The sequence below is a fragment of the Stomoxys calcitrans genome, chromosome 2 (genome assembly GCF_963082655.1).
Source record: "Stomoxys calcitrans chromosome 2, idStoCalc2.1, whole genome shotgun sequence".
Lineage (NCBI taxonomy): Eukaryota > Metazoa > Arthropoda > Insecta > Diptera > Muscidae > Stomoxys > Stomoxys calcitrans.
The window spans coordinates 211,356,432-211,377,699 of record NC_081553.1 but is presented as its reverse complement, the minus strand read 5'-3'; the positions used below and the strand labels follow the sequence as shown (position 1 = coordinate 211,377,699).

At 35.7% G+C, this 21,268-nt stretch overlaps 8 non-coding genes across 8 annotated transcripts; 7 read left to right on the top strand and 1 right to left on the bottom strand.

Annotated features, from left to right (window-relative positions):
- Positions 1 to 5,104: 5,104 nt before the first annotated feature.
- Positions 5,105 to 5,178, top strand: Trnat-agu (transfer RNA threonine (anticodon AGU)). The gene has a single exon. It is a non-coding gene; the product is annotated as a tRNA-Thr (tRNA).
- Positions 5,179 to 12,095: 6,917 nt separating this feature from the next.
- Trnat-agu (transfer RNA threonine (anticodon AGU)) lies at positions 12,096 to 12,169 on the bottom strand. The gene has a single exon. It is a non-coding gene; the product is annotated as a tRNA-Thr (tRNA).
- A 120-nt stretch (positions 12,170 to 12,289) lies between these two features.
- Positions 12,290 to 12,363, top strand: Trnat-agu (transfer RNA threonine (anticodon AGU)). Its single transcript has one exon. It is a non-coding gene; the product is annotated as a tRNA-Thr (tRNA).
- A 308-nt stretch (positions 12,364 to 12,671) lies between these two features.
- Trnat-agu (transfer RNA threonine (anticodon AGU)) lies at positions 12,672 to 12,745 on the top strand. Its single transcript has one exon. It is a non-coding gene; the product is annotated as a tRNA-Thr (tRNA).
- A 1,680-nt stretch (positions 12,746 to 14,425) lies between these two features.
- On the top strand, positions 14,426 to 14,499 carry Trnat-agu (transfer RNA threonine (anticodon AGU)). Its single transcript has one exon. It is a non-coding gene; the product is annotated as a tRNA-Thr (tRNA).
- A 347-nt stretch (positions 14,500 to 14,846) lies between these two features.
- On the top strand, positions 14,847 to 14,920 carry Trnat-agu (transfer RNA threonine (anticodon AGU)). Its single transcript has one exon. It is a non-coding gene; the product is annotated as a tRNA-Thr (tRNA).
- Positions 14,921 to 15,087: 167 nt separating this feature from the next.
- On the top strand, positions 15,088 to 15,161 carry Trnat-agu (transfer RNA threonine (anticodon AGU)). Its single transcript has one exon. It is a non-coding gene; the product is annotated as a tRNA-Thr (tRNA).
- A 3,378-nt stretch (positions 15,162 to 18,539) lies between these two features.
- On the top strand, positions 18,540 to 18,613 carry Trnat-agu (transfer RNA threonine (anticodon AGU)). The gene has a single exon. It is a non-coding gene; the product is annotated as a tRNA-Thr (tRNA).
- Positions 18,614 to 21,268: the final 2,655 nt, after the last annotated feature.

The following is a 21,268-nucleotide window of genomic DNA, read 5'->3' as shown; positions in this document are numbered from 1 at the left end:
CATAAATTTAGAGGCATTCTCCGATGAACGTTTATGGTAAATGTGTTATAAATTATCTCAAAAAAAAATGCAATGTATATTGTGCTTTTGGTATTCAAAGTAATTTTCGATAAGGTGTAATTATGAAAACACATTTTTTCACTTTTCACTGAACATAGCAAAAAAACTTGATATCCAAGCTTTTCTTTCGTCAACAACGGTTAAATAACTGAAATTGGCACGTGTCTTAGATAGGGTTGCTAATGAGCACAAGACATCACCATTTAAAAGATATGTGTCATGAAGGATGTCAGTGTTTTTAGGTCCCTTTTGGCAAGAAAACCCTAGATATTACGAGGACGTGTTTGCAAGAAAATTACCCCAGTCTCTGAACATCACTAACCCTTACCGATACAGATAACGTTTTAATTTGTTTGTGCGCTGGTCACAAAGTAGTTTTGCTTGTTTCAGGATACGAGTATCAACCGTGAGGCTTCTTTTCTTGGCCTTTGGTGAATAACACACCTTGCCTTGGCCTCTTACAAGCAGAGAATATGTCAAATGCCATTTCATATCATTAACACACAGAAAAAGCAGCCAACATTATTTAACTGCAATGTATCCCCCAAATTTGCCACCATATGAATGAAAATATCCTTAACCCCATTTATGATCAATGGCAACTGTAGGACGATTTTCCGCTATATAAAACTGCCAAGTATTTTCCCTCTCACATAAATTTACAAATACAATTATTTTTACAAGCCAAGAAAATTATTTCAATTTTAAAATTATTATTATGTGCGTTTTTTTAATTTGCCCACAAGGGAGAAACCAGTTTTCTCTACACACAAGTGGCGATCAATGCTCTTTACGATCTAAGGGAATTTTTGAGTTAAGCAAGTGGCTTAAATCCACTATCAGTGGCAGGTGTAGTTGCTCCTTTGGCTCTGAAGACTAGGTTATCCTTTTATTGCTATATGTATTTCTTACATTTTTGCAGTAAACAAATCGCCCAACAAAGCGCATAATACGCCAAATTATCCTTGTTTTGAGTTTTTTTCCTTAAATTTGCTTAACAAACACAATATGTGATCCTTTATCCACTTTGAAGTTGTAAGGCAAAGTGCTTATTATTAGCTTGGCACACTTATCATTGTTTCCCCCTTTGGACATGGATATAAGGAAGTCCTTAATGAGAAGCAGGTTTCTTTATTCGTTATTCTAATTTCATATCATTTCGATAATTTTGTTTATTCTCATTTGGATTTGGAGTAGGGAGATTAGCGTTATTATTACCGTAATTTATGGCTTTATTACATGAGGTATTCAAATTTGATACAAGTTGTTTATATAGAATGATATCCATTGAATTCGTGCAAGAAGCAGACAAAAAAAATATAAGGTGGTATTAAAGTTTATCCTTAATTTATAGGCGTAGTTAAACAATTTTCATGGAAACGATTGCAAAACCTCGAAATATTGGTCTATGGCCCTAAAAAGCAAATATATGAGGACATAAGATGACATCCTGGGTGAATATAATGTCTGCTAATCCAACAGTCGATAATAACCTATCTTTAGAAGGAATAAGTCCAGCCCCTCAAATGATGTACCTTTATTTTGGAGTCAAGAAATCTGGGCGAACAACGTATCCAAAAACCACCTTAAAGGTCATGTAGACTGATTAGGACATATGAGTCTCAAATAAAGGGAATTTTGATGCAGATTACATATCTGATAGAAAATCTTGACACCAAATGTCTGGGGCCTCCTCCCGTTCCCAAAAAATCCAAAACGTAGAAGACTATCGTCTGTTTTAAGAAATCTGGGGAAACAACCTATCCCAAAAACCACCTTAAAATTCATGTAGTCTGATTAGGATAATATGAGTCTCAAATGAAAGAAATTTGGGTGTAGATTACAAATCTGATACAAAATCTTGGCGCCAAGTATCTGTCGGTCTCCCCAGCCCCCAAAAACCCTCAAGCGGAGAAGTTGAACAACCGTGTCAACATGGAACTTAAATTAATGGTCGTTGAAAGTGGAAAATGCTATATTAAAGAAAAAAACTTAAAATGTTTGTATTCCCTAAAGTAGGATGGTTTGTTAGAGGGTTTTCATTTTGGCTATTATCCTATTATGGTCGCAACTAGTAAGCTAAAATATAGTTTTGAAAGCTACACCACTTGAGTAACATCTGTGGTTCTACTATATTTTATTCGAGATTATAACCATTACGCTGAGTTGAGAAATTTAACAAGGTCGTCCAGATTTATTTTTATTGTCCTTGGAGTTGTATGAACTTAAAATGAAGGAGATGGTGAGTCTGCGCTGTTCGTCAGTGCTCCTTGGAATCCCGACGGTGCGATCTTGAAGATTATCCTTTGATGTTGTGTGAAGAGAAAGCCTACGTCAAGTGGTTCCGTTTTTCGGCTCTGTTGCAGGACGCCGTATTTTTTTTTTTGCCAAAAGATGTATGGGATTTTGACGATAGTGTGCGTGATTGCGGCATCAAGCGGGAGTTATGTTTCGGTTCGGAATGGCTGGACACTTGGTTTCATGTTGTACAAACCCCGTTCGCTTTAGGTATTGCGAGTTTAAAGGTTTACCAGTGGATCAAATGATAATCTTCAGTGAGTGCCCGATATATGCGGATCTGGCGGTTGGGCCGTACACTAGGTATAACCGTTCATGAAAGTTACATTTTACTAATTTAGCTTCCAACGGTCCGGAGCAATGACGGAAGGGCTCTGGTAATAAGCAGCAATGGTTACTCGATCACGCTAGCTCAGGGACCGTGTGTCTGAGAAGGTAGTGTATTTCGTGCTATCCCAACACCGTTCGCTTCAGGAATTATAAGTTCAAGGGGTTACTGGTTGCTCTCATGATGATCTCCAGCGCGTGCCCTATATATTCAGGTTTGACGGCTAGCATGAATGCAAGGCATTAATGGATTGTTCATGGAAGTTAAATTTTAGCAATTTACCCACTAGCGGCCCAGAGAGCGTATGTCCCAATTTAACTGCCAGCGGTCCAGAGCGGTGACTCTGAAACTAGGCCAGTTCATACTCAGCACTGGTTGCTCAGTCACGCTGGATGGAAGCAGTGGAGGATTTTCGGAGGGAATGCTAGTCTTCACTGACTGCGAGAGAGACTTTGCTAAAATTGGAGATTGCAGCGACATTGATTGTACGATAGTTAGCTATAGCCAGTAGGGGGTCTGTATTGGTGCACGAGGGCGTTGCGGAATGATATACTTGGCCAACATCTACTGTAGGTGTTGCGAGTAGCAATCCGCTCATCATTTGTCTTGACGCAAACTTGTCCGAAGGGGTTCTCGAATATGCATTCGCTTGTTCGTGAGAATCCCTATCAAGGCGTCAAAAGGCGAGTACGGCCGTTGTGTGGACATATAAGGTGGAAACGATGCTGGTGAGTGAGATGTATACCTTTGAAGAGTCTGAAGGCGTTATTGAAAAAATTGGATATAACTGTACATAATCCAACTGATATTATGGTTACTGTCAAGGATAGATGGAGTGGTCTGGAAGGGTGGAGACGTAAACTATGACTTTATATGGAACGTTTTGGGGAGACTGCATCAGCGTTGTCTTTAAACGACCTTTGAGCACCGACGATAGATGACCTGATTCGCAGATAAAAAAGTATGGTGAATAATGTGCTCCTTGGTAGACGTCAGAGTGACAAATCGAGTCAGGTCATTTGGTTGACCCGTGAGGTGGCTAGAGTCTGCCGGCTTAGGATCGGGAGGTCACCTTCCATAGTTGGTATGACTGCGCAGATAGGATCGATTGAGGGGGGGGCGTCACCTTTATTCCAGTAATTGAAAAGTAGTGAAGAGTATAATGGTAACAAAAGTGTTCTGCGACGAGCGTAAATCACCGTACCTGTTTGGCTTTTGAGATGAAAATATCACTAGATCAACAAAATCCACCGCATTACGGATCTGTTGTTGCGGTGTTTGACTGAGATCAGTGCATATGCGGATGACCAGTTCGTCTTAGTTGAAGACGATCCTAGACTTGCACTGGAAACTCGTGGCGAGTAGGCCATGGATATTGTGAAGAAACAGAGACATCGTGTTGTGCTGACTCAAGAACATATTGTCGTGAAATTTTCTATCCACGATTCGAACTGGCGGAGCTAGGATCAGCTACATTTCGCTTATAAAATTTTTCGTAGTGACTGTTTTAGAGAGTATGGTTTCCTCGGTTCACTTGAATGAAGGAATGGCAGGAGTTGCAAGAAAGATTAGGGGAATTCCGAGAAGTGATTGGGGTATTAAAAATTTTGTCCATGAACATTCCATTAAGGAACAGGGGCAAACTTTTCCCATAACCTTGTCATGGGACATGCTGATTTGAGTGGCGCATAAGATTTTCTTTCTGGCGAAGTGTACTTACAAGATGCCGGGAACTTTCCATCTGGCGAAGTTACTTCTGTAATAGACTTTTTAATGCAAAACTTAAAATGCTTGTATTTCCCAATCTAAATATATTATCAAAACAGGAAAGAACGAAGTTTTATACTTAAATAGAATATAATTCTTAAATTGTGGTAAACTATTTTATTTAATTTTTTCGGGGTGGCGGTATTATCAATGCCTTCTTGCTGAATATATTTTTTGTTGATTCAAAAAACATGTCCCACTCTTATATGTTTATTTTTAGAAAACAAAACAATAAAACCCAATTAAACGTCTTCGCGCCACTATCAATTCAAGTATTGAAATGAAATTATGATTGGTCTATATTGTCAACTAAGCATTTTTCATTCATATCGATAGTTGTTGGTGTTTTCGTATTTCATATACCCTAAGCATGCCGTTATTTAGCACACATTGTGCAATTATTACACACTATCTGTCAGATATAGATAGAAACACACACACACACACATAAAATTGTTTTATGATTGTTCAAATGTTTCGAGAAACCTTATAGTGGAAGCAATAATGTGTTATATGCCAAAGTCTGTGTATGGCTATCTAATTAATAAATCTTTTCTAAAAATAACGCACACACAGCATTCTTATTCTTCTACGCCGCCCTGTAAGGTGCTCTCTCTTAAGTGTTTGGCATTGGACGAAGGCGCCTCAAAAGGCGCCGTGGCTTAGTTGGTTAAAGCGCCTGTCTAGTAAACAGGAGATCGTGAGTTCGAATCTCGCCGGGGCCTTTAACGGTTGTCTTCGATTCTCTCGGGACAAATGCGTTTAGATTTTTGTCTATTAAGTTATAAAAAAAAGCTTTCACCAGTAACAGAGGGAGTGTGGCGGCGGTGTTAAGGTGTGACTGGCTCTCTTGGTAATACACTAATACGAAAACTGATTTTATTACTTGCAAAATGTCAAAACAAAATAGTATATGCAGCAAGCAAAAACTAACTTACTTGGAGGTTAAGTGCCTTTTAAATGATACACTACCCATATTATATCTAAGCGAAAATAAAATAACAATTTCAAATGATCTCAATTCACAGACATTAAGTGTAATCAAAATGTCAATTGTACATCGTTTAAATGTTTTAAATGTAAGCTCTGGCACTTATAAAATGTTGTTCGACTGACGTTGATCTGCCAACCGTTGCCGCTGATCAATCATTATAGGTAATTGGGTATCAATGGCTGGCATAGCAACATTTTTTTCTTGTCTCGATTGGAGTTAAAGGAACTGGTCGGAGTGCGTTATGGCTATTTGGGGTATTCGCTATTTGAAAAAGCTGGGCAAATTTAGTAGGCTGCCTCTTAGGTCGGTAGTACTATTCATTTGGTAACCTATTTGAAATTTTTAACTTAAAATGCTTCTATCTCCCAATCAAATGTTTAATTAAAGAGAAATGTAGACTGAAGCTGTAGAAAAGCAAAACAAGGAAGTATAGAATCGATATCTTGGAGTGCGTAAATGTACTATACGTATCAAAGGGGATACAAATTGACGATCCTAGGGCCTTAGGAGCTTTATCCAAACATTAAATGATTTGAACCTTTTTCAATTCCTAATGTCCTACATCTTGAAATTTTGCACATGTATTTCTTCTATGCGAAATAGCAAGCGAATTTGTTCGAACAAGGTTTTACTGAAAAAAAATGCCTCGAATAGTTTGCCTTATTTGAGTTCTTCCGGGCAGAATTTTGAATTTCTTTTATTATGAATGGCATATGCCAACTACTTCGGAATATGACTTGTAGGGCAAATCTGTTTAGATTTGCCATCCAAATTGTATAAAAATTTCCTATATAGGGGCCTTAGAAAGCAAATTTAAATATCGGTTTGTATGGCAGCTATATCAGCTTTGGCAGACAGACAAATTTTCGATTAGACGGTCATTCGATTAGAAATACATATGCATTAGGCAGACAGACGGACTTGGCAATATCAACTTAAAACGACATTCGATTAAAAATACATATGCATTATTGGGCCTTAACTATAACTATTTGAGGTGTTTCAAACGGAATGATGGGTAGAATAGTCGCAAGTTCATCTATAACTTAAAATGCTTGTACAGCGGTCAAAAAAAGTATTCATCATTAGCAAAATTGATAATAAATTCACTTATTTTGGGTAATTGAAGAAAATTTAAAGTAAACAAATAATGCAGTTTTATGCAATAGTTTATTTTTCGTAATATGTTTTAAAATAAATTTAAAAAATAAATTTAATTAGCGCAAAAAATGCGATTTTATATAATAACACCAAAAACAGAACAAAAAAAGTATTCATCATTGATGTGCTATCATCAAAGTCAAATTCAAATATTATTTGGGAATCCCCCTTTTCTGTTTTATTTAGTAAAGGAGGCTTTGCCCTTGACAGCAAATATTTAATTTCATTGAAAATATAGTTTTTGTCAAAATGGGTCGTAAGCAAAACGAGGTTTCTGATGAGGTAAAAGTTTTGATAATAAAACACCACAGGAATGGTTTAACTCAAAAAACTATCAGTGAAATATTAAATAGACCACGATCTACTATACAATCCATCATCAGAAAGTGGACAGAAACGAAAACTGTTGACAATAAACCAAGATCTGGTCGACCAAAAGCACTTTCAGTTGGAGATGTGCGTTGGCTAGTGCGGCAAGTTCAGAAAACTCCGAAGACAAATGCGACCATTCTTCGTAAAACACTATGGAATATTTAGGGAAGGAAGTTACTACACAAACAATTCGAAATACACTCAAAAGGCATAGTTACAGAGGAAGAACTGCACGTAAGAAGCCCTTTATAAATAAAATAAACCGAGTGAAAAGGCTAAACTTCGCAAAAATGTATGTAAAACAGCCCGAATCATTTTGGAAAACAGTCATTTTTGCAGACGAGAGCAAGTTTAATCTTTTTGGGTGCGATGGAAAGGTCATAGTGTACAGAAAACCAAATACAGAGCTTGAAGAACGAAACACAGTTGCTACTGTAAAACATGGTGGAGGTGGTTTAATGGTTTGGGGGTGTATGGCGGCTTCAGGAGCGGGAAATCTTGAAATTATTAATGGAGTAATGGATCATAAGTATTACATTGACATTTTAAAGAGGAATTTAAAAGATAGTGCTGTAAAACTTGGGCTTGGTAATAACTTTCAATATTATCAAGATAATGACCCCAAACATTCTGCATTAAATACCAAGATGTGGATGCTGTATAACTGCCCCAAAGTCATTAAAACTCCTCCTCAAAGTCCCGACTTGAACTCAATTGAACATCTTTGGGAACATCTCGAACGCAAATTGAGAACGCGCAATTTTTCGAGCAAGAGTCAAATGCAACAGGTGATAATGGAGGAATGGACTAATATAGACCAAAATATAACCGCTAAATTAGTCCAATCGATGTCAAACCGTTTAAAAGAAGTTATAAGACGCGGTGGTCGAATAACAAAGTATTAATTTTTTTAAATTATGTTATTTATTTTTTTGTTTTTTTGCAATGATGAATACTTTTTTTGTTTAATTTTTTGTGTTCAGCTGTAAAATGGCCCTTTTTGTTCCAATAAATACTATTTTTTTCTTTAAAAACAATGAAATTGTGTATATATATATCACACAAGCACTACTGCATCATTAGTTTAATATGTTTTTATTCCAATTGTCTTTTGTAGACTTATTAAAAAAAAATATTGAATGATGAATACTTTTTTTGACAGCTGTATCTCCAATAGTTGGTAGGTTAAAATATTTTTGATATCTTCATCCCGACCCATTACGTAGAAAGAATGGGGACGGTTTTGTGCACCCCTGAAGTAAGTCCTCTTCACTCCTTTTTCGTCCATCACACAATCTTGCAAATGCGTGGTAGATTACCTATTTCGTGGTGGATTAGTTATTACGTAAATAACCTATTACGTACTTGATTACCTATTACGTGGTAGATTACCTATTACGGCAGATTACCTAGTACGCAGAAGAGTACCTATTACGTGGTAGATTACCTAGTACACGGTAGATTACTTATTACACAGAAGAGTGCCTATTGCATAGAGGTTAGAGACGTTCAACCGATTACCTATTAAGTGGTCGATTATCTATTATGTGGTAGATTTCCTAATACGTGGTAGATTTACTATTACATTAAGTGGTTGGAGACGTTCAACCTATCCCTTAAAAGGCAAACCAAGTAGTCGTGTGTTTCCTAATGTTGTGCAAAGTACAGTTCGAGTTCAATGGCCATACTAGCCATTGAAAGCATACGGTTTGCTCTACTAGGACTTTATGCTATTTCTGAATATCTCCAAGGAATTTAATAGCAACAAACATGTTGGGCTCAAATCAAATTTTGGTTGCCAATAATGACCTTGCCACACTAATATCAAGCTTTCTTAGACATCGGTGAAGTAGAAAATTAAAACTTAAAATGCTGATATCTCCAAGGAGAAGATTAAATTTTAATTTGTTACCTACATTGAATTCCGTAATTTTCGGCAGAGAGGCGCACTGTTATGGCTTTGCGACTTAGAATGCCATTGCGATCAAACATGTAAGATCTTTAGAGGGTGTTAAGTCAATATTTAATAATTGATGTTCCCAACGGAGTGAGAGAGATTGGATAATTAGACAATTTCCCGGGCTTTGTTCCAGCAAGTCATCTTGGGACGTTAAAATGATCCCTGTAAAAGGGGAACCAATTAGCTGTGCGTTTCCCGACGTTCTAGAGATAATAACTCATTCCCTGGGTTTAGGTCTACGTAAGTCCTCTTCGAATCTTTTTGTCCATTAAATTACCTATTGCGTTCAAATGTTGGACGTTCAATCCATCCACGAGAAATTTGAACCAAGTAGTCGTGCGTTCTCCAAGATTATAGAGATTAGAGCTCATTTTCTGTATTTGGGCTTATGTAAGTCCTCTTCAATCCTCTTTGTCCATTGCTAAACCTTGTTCGACGTGTTGTAGTCGTTTTGTCCATTACGCAAACTTATTAGACTTATGGGAATCTACCTATTACGTTTAAAAGTTGGGGACGTTCAATCCGTCCGCGAGAAATTTGAACCAAGTAGTCATGCGTTTCGTAAGGTTATAGAGATTAGAGCTCATTCCCTGGGTTTAGGTCTGCGAAAGTCCTCTTCGACATCTTTAGCCCATTACGCAACCTTACTTGACGTGTGGCTGTCTACCTATTACGTTAAAATGTTGTGGACGTTTAATCCATCCTCGAGAAATTTGAATCAAGTAGTCGTGCGTTCTCCAAGATTATAGAGATTAGAGCTCATTCGCTATATTTGGGTTTACATAAGTCCTCTTGAACCCTCTTTGTCCATTGCTCAACCTTGTTCGACGTGCTGAAGTCTACCTATTATGTTAACTGGATTTAGGTCTACGTTAGTCCTCTTTGACATTTTTTATCCATTACACAACCTTTCTTGACGTGTGGAAGTCTGCCTATTACGTTAAAAAGTTGAGGACCTTCAACCTATCCCTGTAAAATGTGAATCAAGTAGTCATGCGTTCCCCAAGATTACAGAGATTAGAGCTTCCGATTTGGATTCAAAAAATCGTATGGCATTTCTTTAAGAGTTGAAAGTCTATGCTTCTGAGTATCTTCAAGGTGTTTAAAAGCTTTTTGCATGATGTTTACAAACCAAACCTTTTAGTGCCAGCAATGACGTGGCTCATTTAATATTAGGAACTTAAAATGGTTGTATCTCCAAGAAAATGACTACATTTCATCTTAGTTCTACATAAGTCCTCTTTGGCCTTTTTTTGAGTTGTTTAAAAGTTTTCCGAGAATTTTAATCAACGAGTTGTGCGTAGTTCAATTAAAATCAAAATTTTTTAGACATCGATGGAGGCTATATAAATATAACTCAAAATGGTTGTATCAGCAGGAGGAAGGAAACACTTGGATTGCTTGAATAAGTTTATATTTCAGTAAAGTATTGTTTGTTAAATTATTGTCGAACAACGTTCTGCCTTAAAATCTAAATATCTTTGATTATGCAAAAATTTTTGTTATCACATCCGAGTTGAAAGTCGCGATTAGCTGACTTTAGTTCATTGCACAACATTGCTTTTCGTATGGACCCCACGGAAACTTCGCCCTGAGGTTAAACGTTCGCCTCGAACTGAATATGAACTACAGTCACCAATTACCTTAGAGCGTCCTCACCAATAGAGAGGCTGTATACGGGTATAGTGTCTTGAATTATCCTTACCTACAAAACAGTATTGCACTCAGAGTTTTATGTCAACATCTTTTATCTTACTCCTTATTGGAATAAGGCTTAGGCTCCGAAAAATATTCGATTTTCTTGAGGGTAATTTTCCTCCCCCTCTGACACAATATTGAGGTAAATTTACTGCCTTATCGAATCTTTTGATTGGCAAGCTGGCGTCATTGGTAAATTTTGAAACCTATGGATAATTTCAATACTATCTACACTACCTAGACTTAATATACCTCCATTATTTTCGTGAATACCCCTACTATTTGAGGAAAAAAAAAAACATTCAAATCTCTTTTGGCACTGTGTTAAAATCGAAAATAGAGACAAACAATTTGTTTGCTTAAAACAATTTGCCAAACAGCAGCGGTAGTTAATGTCCATCAAATTGTCAGTTACACATCGAGCAGTTAGTTGTGTGCAAAATAAAAGAAACTCAAAAATGGAAACTCACACAAACACGCTAATCAAGAAGAACAATGATTTGTAAGAGTACATTATTTTGTAAATTTACAAGGCCGACAACAATGTTCAATACATCACATGGTATAAAAAGTGGGGACTTGTCGGAAAGAAATTTGAAAATATGAAAAAAACACTTTCTCGATAAAGTATCATTAAACATATCAACTAAAAGGGGCTTTACACGAAAGAACATCATGTTTTTATCGATAATCGAAAATCCTATGTCTTCTCTAGGATACACTGAATAAAATTAAGCCAAGCGATCAGTTGACATAAAATTTTTTGCAGTACTTGGCATTGAGGATGTCAAATTGTTCTCCTTATACATTCATTTTTTGTTTATGATTTCTTCTATATGATGACATTTTCAATCGACAGATTTGACATCCTTAATGATGTTCATGGGGCCTATCCACTTTATTTTTACGCATGTGACCTAACCTTCTATTAATGATTCCTGTGTCTTCTCGGTAAAATTATTTGCCAGACAACTATTGGGTTGCCCAAAAAGTAATTGCCGATTTTTCATATAGTCGGCGTTGACAAATTTCTTCACAACTTGTGACTCTGTAATTGCATTCTTTCTTCTGTCAGTTATCAGCTGTGACTTTTAGCTTGCTTTAGAAAAAAAGTGTAAAAAAAGTATATTTGATTAAAGTTCACTCTAGGGTTTTATTAAAAATGCATTTACTTTCTTTTAAAAAATCCGCAATTACTTTTTGGGCAACCCAATAAAAGTTTGTCACATCCTTCGATAACAAAAAAACATATTCTGCGCCTCATTGTAAAAGGTATCTGCTATAGCATACCATACGGCCTTAATTCACTCTTGTAGTTCAGCAGTTGCTTCCAAATCTCGTGTATTTTCCCTTTCCATTCACTTGACCATCACAAAATCGCTTCTACTGAGCTCCTACGTTATCCTTTTTAACTATGTACCATCAAAAAGCAGTATTGCACTTAGAGTTTTATGTCAAGGCCCCGGCGAGATTCGAACTCACGATCTCCTGTTTACTAGACAGGCGCTTTAACCAACTAAGCCACGGCGCCTTTTGTTGGCCATGGTAACAGCAAAACATAAAAGGATACTTACACACACACACACCCTAACACATTGGTAGCAGGTGGGTCCTGTTACCAACAATTCACACGCATTAACGGTATATGCATGGCGCCGTGGCTTAGTTGGTTAAAGCGCCTGTCTAGTAAACAGGAGATCGTGAGTTCGAATCTCGCCGGGGCCTTTCGCACAAAGCATTTGTGAGTACGTATTTTGGAGAAAAAATAAAAGAAGAGAATATAAATAAGGTTATTATTCCTCATTACCGGAAAAAAACTAAAAAATAAGAGGAAATCCTTATTTGGCATATGTCAAATAAATTGTAAAATATGGTTAGAAAACAATTGTGTTCACATTTTTTGTTAAGGCCAGCCTCCAATATTAGAATAAATAATCATTGCAAAAATCTATGACATTTCATAAAGTTTTCTATTAGCAGTTTAAGTTTTGATGTCTTATACCAAAATATGGCACTACAACTGGTTCCAAAAAGGCGCCGTGGCTTAGTTGGTTAAAGCGCCTGTCTAGTAAACAGGAGATCGTGAGTTCGAATCTCGCCGGGGCCTTGACATGAAATAAATTAGTTACTTTTTTATAAACATATTTGGTTTAAGGAAAGTATTTTGACATTTTAATGAAATTAGCCATCCGTAAAAATTAAGTTTTTATAAAAATTGAAAAATATGAAAATCTAATTTTGTCGAACTTTTCTATAAAAAACAAATTTTCCATGAAAACAAAAATTTTTCTATGAAAATTATGAATTTGTTTTTTTTTTAAATCAAATTTTAAAAAAAAATTATTAAAATAAAATTAAAAAATAAATTTTTTATGAAAAAAAATTTTGACAAAATTTTCTATAAAATTATATTTTGACAAAATTTTTCATAAAAATTAGATTTGGCTTTTTTTAAAGAAAATTTTGGTAAATTTCTTCATAGAAAATTTTGTTATAAAAATTTTTCTTAAAAATAAAATTTTTGACATAATGTTCGAGGAAATAAATAGAAACAAAATTTTTTATTAAAATAAAATTGTGACAAAATTTTTAAAAAAGTCAAATTTATTAAAAATGTCGTATTGTAACATTTTTTTATAAAAATAAAATTTTGACAAAAATGTCTGAGAAAATCAAGTTTTAAATTTATTTTTATAAAACCAAAGTTTGAAAAGATTTTTATGAAAGTCAAATTTTCATTCTTTTAATAAAAATCTATTTATTAAAAAAAATAAAATTTGAAGTTTTGAAAATTTTTTTTTATGAAAATCTAATTTGACAACATTGTTCTTAGCATTGATAAATAGTTGGAGTCGGAATAGAGGGTATTCTCAGTCAATTTAACAAAGGTATTGACGAAGATACATGGTGTACCAGAAATCGAGATCCACCATGCCAGTCCAAGTGTTTTGTGTTGATATCTTTGTTGTTCTTAGCATTGATGATTAGTTTGTATCGGAATAGCGGATAGTAAGGCTTTCGTCTCTCTAACTGTGCTAAGGAGAGTTAAAGGATTTATTGTGCCCTGTTTTAAAAACAAAAGCGTGCTCTACACCGTACTCAATAGTCGTTGGGTATGTAGAGCTCCTTAATCAATTTGACAAATGTATTGATGAAGATACATGGTGCACCAGAAATCGCGATCCACCATGCCAATCCAAGTGTTTTGTGTTGATATCTTTGTTGTTCTTAGCATTGATGATTAGTTTGTATCGGAATAGTGGATAGTAAGACTTTCCTCTCTCTCCTACTGTCCGAAGAAGAGTTAAAGGATTTATTGTGCCCTATTTTAAAAACAAAAGCGTACTCTACACCGTACTCAATAGTCGTTGGGTATGTAGAGCTCCTTAATCAATTTGACAAAAGTATTGATGAAGATACATGGTGTACCAGAAATTGCGACCCATCATGCCAATCAAAGTGTTTTGAATAACAGCATACCCTTGCCTAATTTTTATAAGTTATTTGCTATGCTATTCTTTGAACAGAAAGCATTGAATATGATCTTGAGCTGGAATATTTTCAAAAAATTACGAAAAAAAATAATTTAAGTTTTGAAAAATTTTTTGACGCTATGAAAGTTTTAAGATAATTTCTAAGAAAATTAAATTTGTACGAAATTTATATTTGTACGAAATCATATTTTTTGTTAACATTTGTATACAAATTAATTTCGTCAAAAATCCCTATGATTTTGTTCTATCTGACCCACTGTACCTGTCTTTTACCAATGTAACGGTATTCAAGTGGCGCCGTGGCTTAGTTGGTTAAAGCGCCTGTCTAGTAAACAGGAGATCGTGAGTTCGAATCTCGCCGGGGCCTATCCACAATATCATGTGAATAAAGAAAAATGAATTGTGAAAGTTCTTTTTGTATCAATTCTTTTTGTTTCATTATCAATTAACTAAAAAGTTATGGATTTTTTTTAATTTTATTTATTGATTAAATTCGAGATAATTATACCACAAGGTATTGTTGTGTTGAATATATTTGTACTGCCAAAAATTCATATAAAGCACATAATTATTGATTGTATCAGGGTTAATACTCTCTAGTTATGATTCTTTAAACATATTTTATCATTGCTAAACATTTCAAAATAAGTCATACCTTACCATTATAACCACTTCGCTAGGCGAAGTGTGGCTATTGGCAACGGTGCGCACTGTGGCGCCGTGGCTTAGTTGGTTAAAGCGCCTGTCTAGTAAACAGGAGATCGTGAGTTCGAATCTCGCCGGGGCCTAGACGAAAAAGAGATCGTCATAGAATAATTTTTTTTTTTTTGATAAAAGTGATTTTTTTATTTAAGACTTGTAAAAATGCAACTTTTTTATATATTTATTTTTTTATTAATTTTTGTAAAAGTGTATTTTAAGAACAATATGCAGTTGTTAACTTCGGTGGCCAGATGGCGCCGTGGCTTAGTTGGTTAAAGCGCCTGTCTAGTAAACAGGAGATCGTGAGTTCGAATCTCGCCGGGGCCTATGCTCAAATAAAAATCAGGAGCCTGAAAAGGAGTTGTCCTGGAATAAAATTTGAGATTAAAATTTTGAAAGAAAAAAGGCTTCATAAGGCAACAAAATCTATCCCAAACATTCTTAAACAGCATTTGATGATACAAAAATAGGTGATTTTGCTTCTCAGTATAGGAATTGTCTCTAAAGTGGCTTCTCAGCTTCTCTTTGCTTCTCAGTATAGGAATTGTTTCTTAAGTGGCTTACTTTACTAAATGATACATTTGCATTTGACAATTATGCGCTATATTACAATTTACCCGAAATGAAAGTATAAAAGTCCAACTAAAAATTCATTAAAATATTTAGATTTTTAGATAATAAAATAATAAATACGAATTTTATAATTTACTTAGAAATTAGATTTTCATAAAAAATTCCGTCAATATCAAAATTTTATTGAACATTTTGCCGAAAGTTATTTAAATCAAAAAAATCTTGGAAAAATTTAAATTTCCTAAAAAATGTTGCCAACATTTTTATCCAACAAAGTTTTATTAAATTTGATTTTAATATTTAAAGACCGAAAAAAGAAAGCACAAACAGACAAAATTTCATTTAAATTAAAAGTTTCAATGAATTTTAATAGGATTTTTTACGTTTTATTGTAAATTTTGTCAAAATCGGATTTCATATTGTATCGAAATTTTTTCAAAAATTAATTCACAAAGAAAATATTTTCAAAAATTAATTTTCAAAGATTTCTCCGTCAAAAATGAATATTTTTCAGACAATTTTGTTGAGAACTTGATTTTTAAGTTTCTTTTTTCACAGTTTTTTTGTGAAATTTTTTATAAAAATTTAATTTCTAAAAAAGTTCGTCAAAATTTGTTTTTCTTAGAAAATTTGTTTTTCTTAAAAAATTTGATAGAAATTTTTTTATATGTCTTATCGGATAGTTTTAGCTTATATAAAAATATATAAAGGTCTGCTATTCACTTAACGAAAAATTTTTCTGCTTGCGTTCATTTTAGAGAATAAAAAAATTAAATATTCCACCTCGTGATCATATTCAAAAAACAAATTAAAAAAAATAAAGGAAAAAATTTTTTTGAAAAAAATTTTAAAATTTTTTTTGTTAATTTTTTTTTTTTTTTTGATTTTTCGAACATATTCCAGCTCGAGATCATATTCAATGCTTTTTATTCAAAGAATAGCGTACCAAACAACTTATAAAAGTTAAGCAAATGTGTGCTGTTTTCAAAAAGGGTGCTCTACACTGTACTCAATAGTCGTTGGGTATGTAGAGCGCCTGACAAAGCTGTTGGTGAAGATACATGGAACATCAGAAATCGTGATCTACCATCCCATTCAAAATGTTTTGATGACAGCACAGACTTGCCCGACTTTTATAAGTTCTTTGCTATGTTACTCTTTGAATAGAAAGCATTGAATATGATCTTGAGCTAAAATGTTTGAAAAACCACAAAAAAATAGTTTTATAAAAAAAAAATTTTAATTTTTTCCTTAATTTTTTTCAAATTTGTTTCATAAAGAATTTTTCAAAAAAAAAATTGTTTCCAAATTTTTTTAATATTTTTTTTTTTTTTTTATAAAAAAAATTTTATTTATAAAAAAAATTTATTTTTTTTCATTAAATTTTTGCTTTTTTTTGGTTTTAATTGGTTTCTATATTTTTTTCAATATTTTTTTTTATTCCAAACTTCTTCAAATGCCATGGTACTTAAGGGTCTCAAAGATCTCCCGGTTTCTAAAAATGTTCCTTTATGTCTCGCATTGTATTCGGGGCTCGGCGATATCAAAGACGGGCCGTAGGCTCAAAATGGGGCCTGAATCCCAGGTTAGACCACTGGCTCTACAGGAGCGTGATTAGACCAATACTTACTTACGCCTCAGTAGTTTGGTGGACTGCTATTGAGAAAAAGTGCAACATAAGGACCATAGAACAGGTTCAGAGAACATGGCATAGGTGAAGCAATGAGGACCACGCCCTCTAGAGCACTGGAGACTATTCTAGATATCCGACCTATTGACATACAGATTAAGTGTGAAGCAACCACTGCGACTAAGGGGCTTAAGGGGATGGGAGAATGGATTGAGGATGGGAGCAGCTCATACCATCGCGGTATAATCAAGGCGACGATAAGAAAACTGTAAGGAAGGGAATAGGTTTCCAATCGGATACCTAAGACGATACTTGAAGTCGAGTGTGAGACACTGCTGCCAGCGGCACAGTTTTGGACTGAAGGAATCCTAGTATTGCCATCTTGGAGATCATGTTACACGGATGGATCAAAGCTGGAGAACAAAGAGAGCCTGAGGGTCTACATTGAGAATCCAGGGACTGAGATGTGTTTTAGACTGCCGGTCCTGCAGGCTTAGATCGGGGCGTCACGAAATGCGTGAGGTGGTGTGGTGCTAACGCGAGGACGACGAGCACCACACAGGCTGGGAAATTGAGCTCCAATTTGTGTGGTATTCATTGCCGTCATGAGAAGCTTAGCGTGTCCACAGGTTGCAGATAGTGGAATGCTCCATGCGGAGTAGCTGCAACGGCAGTCGCGGACAATCGGCGGTATCGAGCGGAAAGTCTCAGTGAGAGGCCGGGCGGCACCTGCTCGATATGACAAGACTAGTTATTGGCACATTTAAATAACCAATGGTCACCCTGTTCCACGGCGATCGGTCTTTTGGACCAGAACGAGCTTGCTCATCTATAAGAGCTGGATGAGGATCGCGACCTCAACATAAAAATGTGTCTACAACGACGACAAAATCCTTAATTTTTTTTCCATACCACGCCCCTAAGTAAGTTCACTTGCCGCACCGATTTTGCATAAGCGAGCTCGTAGGCCCATGTGTCCCGTTATGGAACCGAAAGCTATACTGACCTTCTTACATTCTTTCAGTAATAGCCTCGTCTTCTCACGATCCGGATCTTCCCATAGGATTTTTGCCGTCCCACCGATCGTTTCGCTGTTCCGAGTTCGATTTTATAAAATGGTTTTTATAACAGTTTTGAGATAAGTTTAACAAATGCAAAAAGTTCTCCAACAAAGCTTAAAGGTATGCCTTCTCCTTATCACAAATATTGCGAGTAAAGAATGATTACCGCAGCAAAAACTTTCTTTACTTTGTTTACTTATAAAATGTCTTACACACGCCTTGTAATGTGCAATGTAAGGTCTACATAACATGGTAGCCATAGAAGTGAATTTCACACTATAAAATCCATGTAATTCCCTAGTAATTGTCATCGATGCTTCAGTTACTTGTACCATGGAAGCGAAAAACAATTCGCAAGTCATCATTCATCACTTGGCATAAGTAACTAAGCATCCCTTATTTATGTCAAAAATAATGGGCGTTCGTCAAGACCGATTTCATGGCGCCGTGGCTTAGTTGGTTAAAGCGCCTGTCTAGTAAACAGGAGATCGTGAGTTCGAATCTCGCCGGGGCCTTGCGTTAATGGAAAAAGATTTCACATTTTTTTTTTAATTAAAAGATTTTTGGCTTGTTGTTAACTTTATGTAAAGTCAGTTGATGATATGCGTTAATGAAAAAAGATTTCACTTTTTAATTGAATTTCATTGCCTCTTTTATCTTCTGAACTAGGACAGATTTGGTGAAGGTTGTTGGTTTATCTATATATCTTCTATATACCAATCCAGTTGAATTAGAGTTTTGGCATGTCGATCGAATTAAGATTAGACATGAACATTGAATATATTTGCACTTAAAGTAATATTTAAGTGCAAGGTAAAAGTCACTAAAACTACCCTTTCTCAAGGTAAACGGTACTAAAACTACCCCTTCCCATAGTTAAGGGTACTTAAACTACACCTTCCTAAGGTAAAGTGTACTAAAAATTCCCTTTCCCAAGGTAATGGGTGTTAAAACTACTCTGTCCCAAGGTAAAGGGTACTAAAACTACCCTTTCCCGAGGCAAAAGATACTAAAACTACTCCTTTCCAAGGTAAAGTGTACTAAAAATACTCTTTCCCAAGGTAAAGTGTGTTAAAACTACCCTTTTCCAAGGCAAAGGGTACTAAAACTACCCTTTCCAAAGGTAAAGGGTGCTAAAACTACCCTTTTCCAAGGTAAATGGTACCAAAACTATCCTTTCCCATGGTAAAGGGTACTAAAACTACCCCTTCCTAGGGTAAAGGGTACAAAAACTATTCTTCCCAAGGTAAAGGGTACACTTTCCCCTGATAAATGGTGCTAAAACTACCCCTTCCCAAGATAAGGGGTTCTACAACTACCCTTTCCGAAGGTAAAGTTTATTAAAACTTCCCTTTCTAAGGTAAAGTGTACTAAAACTACCCTTTCCCAAGGTAAAAGGTACTAAAACTATCTTTTCCCATGGTAAAGGGTACTAAAACTACCCCTTCCCAAAATAAAGGGTACAAAAACTTCTCCTTTCAAGGTAAAGTGTACTCAAACTACCCTTTTCCAAGTCAAAGGGGTACTAAAACTACACTTTCCCAAGGCAAAGGGTACTAAAACTACCCTTTTCCAAGATAAAGGGTACTAAGACTACCCTCTTCCAAGGTAAATAGTACTAAAACTACCTTTTCTTAAGGTAAAAATGGTAATAAAACTACCTATTCTCTAGGCAACGGATACTTAAACTACCCTTTCCCAAGTTAAAGGGTACTCAAAATACCCTTTTTCAAGGTAAAGGGTACCAAAACTACACTTTCCTAAGGTAAAGGGTACTAAAACTACCCTTTCCTAAGGTAAAGGGTACTGAAACTATACTTTTCCAAGGTAAAGATAACTAAAACTTCCCTTTCCCAGGGTAAAGCGTACTAAAACTATCCTTTCCCATTGGTAAAGGGTACAAAAACTACTCCTTCCATGGTAAAGTGTGCTAAAACTAACCTTTCCCAAGGTAAAGGGTGCTAAAACTACCCTTTCCCAAGGTAAAAGGTACTAAAACTACCCTTTCCCAAGGCAAAGGATACTAAAACTACATTTTTCCAAGGTAACGGGTGCTAAAACTACCCTTTTCCAAGGTAAAGGGTACTAAGACTACCCTAAGTAGCATTAAAACTACCTTTTCTTAAGGTAAATGGTAATAAAACTACCTATTCTCCAGGTAACGGATACTAAAACTACCCTTTCCCAAGTTAAAGGGTACTCAAACTACTCTTTTCCAAGGCAAAGGGTACTAAAACTACCCTTTCCCAAGGTAAAGGGTATTAAAACTACCCTTTCCCAAGGTAAAGGGTATTAAAACTACCCTTTCCCAAGGTAAAGGGTATTAAAACTACCCTTTCTCAAGGTAAAGGGTATTAAAACTACCCTTTCCCAAGGTAAAGGGTATTAAAACTACCCTTTCCCTAGGTTAAGGGTACTAAAACTACCCTTTTCCAAGGTCGTCACACGAAATATTCGTTTCCGTTCCGTCCGGTCAAAGACCTTAGTTTTAAGGGTCATTCAACGTAGTATATTAAGTTGCAGTAGTCTAAACAGCGTTCTCTCTGCTGATATCCTTATAAACATTAGGGGCATAAAAATCGACTACATGTGTATCGATACTACTCGGACAGCCCCCACCAGGACCATCGTTGCCTTCATGCACAAGCACTCAGTCTTGAAAACAATCAAACTAACGCCATCATTAAATTGTTTATTAGTGCCCGTGCAACACTGTTGCTTGTCTGTGCGTCCATCTTTAGGAAGAAAACCGTCCGTCCGTCCAAAGTAAGCCTTTTTTCCAAACTCATCATCGTCAAAGGAAAGCATTCGCTCTGTTGATTTCCTTATAAACATATGGGGCATAAAAATCGACTACATATGGTAACCCATTATCGATATTGTTTGGAAAGCATAAAAATCGACTACATATGGTAACCCATTATCGATACTGCTCGGAATGCTTTCCCACCAGGAACAGCTCTTGCAGTCGTTTCCAAAACAACCACTGTTGCAAACAGTGTAACTTATGCCCTCGTACAAACAGGATTCAGTTTGCTGATTTCCTTAGAAACAGAAAGGGCATGAGAATCGATTGTGTATGGTAGAACAATATCGATACTGCTTGAATAGCCTCCATCAGGACCAGCTGTTGTAGTTGTGCCCAAAACAACCAGTGTTGCAAACAGTGT